At 37.9% G+C, this 5,096-nt stretch overlaps 1 non-coding gene across 1 annotated transcript; it reads right to left on the bottom strand.

The window, feature by feature from the left end:
- Positions 1-217: 217 nt before the first annotated feature.
- trnad-guc (transfer RNA aspartic acid (anticodon GUC)) lies at positions 218-289 on the bottom strand. Its single transcript has one exon. It is a non-coding gene; the product is annotated as a tRNA-Asp (tRNA).
- Between the last annotated feature and the right edge of the window lie 4,807 nt (positions 290-5,096).

Below are 5,096 nucleotides of genomic sequence, written 5' to 3'. Positions count from 1 at the left end.
TCACATGACATGCACCACTGTAAATAAAGGAAACCACATATTTTTAAGACACTTAGAGCACAGAGCCCAAGAAATAATATAATCTAAAGCTCACAAGACACAAGACGAACAGAACAGAACAGAACAAATACTTTATTTATCCCAAACTGGGAAATGTTTTCTATTGCAGCAGCAATGTACAGGGTCAGTATCATCCTATCTGATGGTAAAAGTCTTTCTCCCCGTCGGGGAATCGAACCCCGGTCTTCCGCGTGACAGGCGGAGATACTATCCACTATACTAACGAGGAATGCTGACAACCACCATCTGTCATAGCAGCAGCCACCTGGTGCGGTCATGTGTCAGCTGGGGTGTGACGGAGTGGCTACGTCAGTAACTGTGGGCAGACTGCAGGTGTGTGTGCACCCAGACACACACAGGTCCCAGCTGAGAGCAGCCGGACCTTCCTGTCCTCCTGTCCATCGCTGTCCAAGGTGAACCGACACCACCAGACCACAGGGCCATTATTTATTTAGCAGGAAAGAAGAAGATGCTCTGCAGCATTCAGGTGTGTTAACACAGTGCAGAGAGAGGAAGACATGAACAATGGTGTCAGAGCAGCAGCTGTTGCTGCATCAACCTGGAAATCAAACTGTTTATATATATGCACAAACTGTACGTTCATAAGTCACATGACATGCACACTGTAAATAAAAAGGAAACCACATATTTTTAAGACTCTTAGAACACAGACAGAAGTATGAATTATATATGGTTACAATCAAAAATAATTGAATGCAAATAAATGATTTTGTGGAATTTAAATCAAAACCTAAAAACACCAGAATCAGCAAATCACATGTTTGCATTACAGTGGTCCCTCCTATAACCAGTTCACCTCTCACCTTGTTTTTCTCTTACAGCTCATTGAGTTCTGGTCCGGATAGTCCGTAGACCAGTGTCAGTCCATCTCCAGAATGCAGAATGCTGCTGAAAACAGGTTTGATCTTTGGTTTCATTCTGTAATACTGGACTTATTTCCTACGAAGGTTTGAACTCTGACAGTGTTTAAACAGAGAGAACGGAGTTTAAAGTGTGCAGTGAGGGGTTCACAGCCTTAAAGGTAGGGTAGGAGATTTCATTCTGATGCACTTTTGGTTAAATTAGTGTAACTTCTCTTTACAGTCCGATTAGTTCGGCAGTTTCACTTTTAAATGAAGAATATTAATGATGATGTGTTAAAGCACCAGAGCTACAGTCATTTAAAACTGAACAATTTATCACAGTGTCGTGCATTCACATAACCTTTATTAATACCCATGGAGTCATTGGGTTGTGTGAGCAGCATATACAAGAAGTGACAGTAAACACAATGCATGTGTTGATTTTCTGTGTCCTCTTCACAGATACTGTGTGTACTACTATACTGCAGCATTTTCTGAGCCAGTCATCTACAACGTTACTAACACAGCCACAACTGTTATTTTATATGTAATTCAGTGATACAATGATTCTGTACATGGTTGGAAACCTTCAGCTGTAATAGAAACAGTAGTGCTTTTTATATTGTTAGCATGGAAATGTAACCGCGCCCTGACAGATTTTTTTTTTCTTCCTTTCAGCTCTTTGGAAAACTCTTCAGATCGACGCTGGATACACCTACAGACACATATTCTATATAAATAACATTAAACACATTAACACCTACAGACACATATTCTATATAAATAACATTAAACACATTAACACCTACAGACACACACACACATATTCTATATAAATAACACATAGCTATACATACATATACACACACAGTACATATACACACAACTCTGTCTACCTTCTTCACAGGACAATGCCGCGGAAGGAAAAGAGGTCCCAGGCCCAAAAGGTGCGCTGGAGGCGGCTGGACCTGGCTGGACCACCAGAGGTCGCAGCCAGAGACTCTCCTGCTGCACAGGTAAATGTTCTTATGTCAGTGTCCATATTTAAAGTCAAGAAGTGATTAATGCTTCTTCTGTTGTAATATGTTATGATATGCCAATGTTCACTCAGGTGGTCTTTCAGTAGTCCCGTTCTCCAACTGCAGATGTATGTATTTTGCATCTTCCACTCGATTAGTCATGAAATTCTCCTCAGTTTAACAGATCTTAGTACATTCTGTCTCATTCACTGACTGAAGTGAATGAGACAGAATGTACTCCTCACTTCTTAATTGCATAGTTTATTTAGCTTGCATTGTTTCCATCTTGACAGACATTCCGTCATGGTTTTGGTTATTTACATGTACACAATACGCACAACAGCAGTTAAAGTTACATGTGACTTATTTGCTCTCAGATGCTTGAAACACCTCCACCCACCAAACCTTTTAGGCCATCCCCATCACACTGTTCAGCTTAAATCTCCCATATTTAAGAACATCTGTATGTATATACATAAAAAACAGCTAAGAACACTTCTATACAAAGGCATACACAATACAACAGTTAATAGAATGTATACAAGTACTATCAATATTAAAATAATAGCATCAGTGTGTACAACGCTGGTTTTCTAAAAGCCAGGATTTTGCTTCTCTCGAGAAAGTAATAAAATCATTTTTGCTCAACAAATGGTTGGGGAGTTTATTCTACCAATTAATGGCCTTATAGGAAAAAGCAGGAATTTTGCATTGCCCTCTCGAGCCACTCCGTGTTATTCTAATTGATGTTTCTGCAGTTCGGTGTACATATTCTTTGAGAGGAGGAGGGGCTTTATTGTGAACAATCTTAAAAACCAATTGCATGTGTGAAAACATAATGCAGTTTTCAAAGTTTAACATCTTATATTTGCTCAGTATGTGACAATGGTGATACTGTAGAGGTTTTTTATCAAGAGTTTTGAGAGCCTGTTTGTACAGAGACTCCATTATTTTTAAATTTGTTTTTTTTGCTTGTGCCCAGCTTGTGATGCAATAGGAGAAATGCGGCAAAATCATTGCATTAAAGAAGCATTCAGCTGCCTGTGTTGAGAGCGAATTTCTTATATGTTTGAAGGTAGCCAAATTGTATTTTGATTGGGTTTTTGATATCTTTTTTATGTGCTTTCTAAAATTAAGTCCAGTATGAGTCCTAGGTATTTATATTCAGTGACATTTTGGATATTTTCTCCGTTTATTGTTACATTGGGATAATTTTCCATTTTGTTTTTGGTTGTGAAGTACATTAGTGCTGTTTTCCCAATATTCAGTGTCAAGCAGGAGTCTCGGAGCCACTGGTCTACCTTTTCCATAGCAGATGTTAACTTTGCAGCAACTTCTATACCATTTCTCCCATTTGCATAGATTATTGTACATTTGTATATTAACATTGTCACATACTGATGGTAGATCATTAATAGATATTGTGAAGAGTACTGGTCCTAAATGTGATCCCTGTGGGAGACCTGTCTGACATGATCTTGGTGTTAATTTGGTTTCATTTATTTTAACACACTGTGTACGGTCAGATAAGTAGGATTTTAACCATTGTATGGTGTTTGCGGACATGCTAGCTTTGTTGAGTTTACAATAAAGTTGTTCATGGTTCACTGTGTCAAATGCTTTACGCAAATCAAGAAAAATGGCTCCCACTACACCCCCTTATCTAATGACTGTTTTATATTTTCAATTAAATAGCAACAAGCTGTTTCTGTTGAATGATTCTTCCTGAATCCAAATTGCATGGGATGTAGTATGTCATATATTTCTAGATGTGTTACCAGTTGCTCAGTCACCACTTTCTCTATTGCCTTTGATAATGCTGGCAGTATACTAATAGGCCTATAGTTCGATATTTCTAGCCTATCATCCGATTTATGGATGGGAGTAACTACTGCATGTTTCAAGGAGTCTGGGAAGATATTCTGTGTAATAGAGGCATTTATTAATTTTGTTATTGGCGTAATGAGATATTGTCGATTCCTCTTAAGGAGAGCAGAATCCAGTCCGTAGATATCTGTACTTTTAGAGTTTGATAGGCTGGAGAGTATTTTATTTACCTTCAGTTCATTAGTGGGGACAAGGTTCAGTTCCTGGTGATGTATATTAGCATGTTTCCAGTGATGTGTTGATGTAAATATGTAGCTAAGTTCAATAACTGAATTGATAAAATAGCTATTGAAGGTGTTGGCTATATCCAGTTTCTCTGTGTATAATTTTCCTTTGTGTTTTATTTGGGTGATTTCATTTTTTTGCTGCTCTCTACCTATAAGTTTGTTGATGTTTTCCCATAACATGGTATTGTTTCCTCTGGCTTCTTTGATTATATTTAGAAAGAAGTTAGCTTTTGCTTTTCGAAGTTCTGATGTTACTTTGTTTCGCAGACCTTTGAATAGTAAACGGTCAGTGCTTGTCCCAGATTTCAGGGATTTCTTCAATGCGGTGTCCCACTGTTTCATCAGCTGCCACAGAAATTCATTGAACCATGGAAGGGTTTGTTTTTTATTATGCTTGTTCGATGATGTTTTGGAATATTTTGTTAAAATTTGCTTGATTGTCATTATCAGTCCATTGGCTATCTCTTCACACTTGACGTCTTGAAGTCTGTCGTCCCAATTTATCTGTTTCAATTCATTTTCCAGAAATATCATATTTTTCTTTGGTATGAACAAGTTTGCGTTATCTCTATTAGATCTATTTGCTTTCTTTTGTCGTAATGTAGACAGTTTTCGGACTATGAGGGTCAGATTATGGTCAGATAAACCAGAGACTAAATTATAGGTTTTAATTACCCGGTCTGGCTTCTTAGCAAAGATTAGGTCCAATAATGTTCGCGAGCTGCCAGTTATTCTGGTTGGGGTGCTAATCATCTGAGTCAAATTTACCAGCAATATCTTTGAGTTTTTTCCTACGGGTTTTATCTAGCCAATTCAAATTGAAATCTCCTGTTAAAATAATTTCCTTGGCATTATGTAATTTGATCATGTTCTCAAGGTCGTCGAAGAAGTTTTCTTTAGCTGAAGGCAGTCGATAGATGTTAAACACTAAGAAAGACATTTCTGGAGACAGTGTGATTTTCACCCCAATACACTCCAGGCTATTTTCTGGCAGATCCAAACATTTACACTGTATGCTGTCCTTAACATAAATCAAAACA

The sequence above is a fragment of the Parambassis ranga genome, unplaced genomic scaffold, assembly GCF_900634625.1.
Source record: "Parambassis ranga unplaced genomic scaffold, fParRan2.1 scaffold_21_arrow_ctg1, whole genome shotgun sequence".
NCBI lineage: Eukaryota > Metazoa > Chordata > Actinopteri > Ambassidae > Parambassis > Parambassis ranga.
Note: the sequence above shows the minus strand (reverse complement) of the source record. Positions and strands in the feature narration are given on the sequence as shown.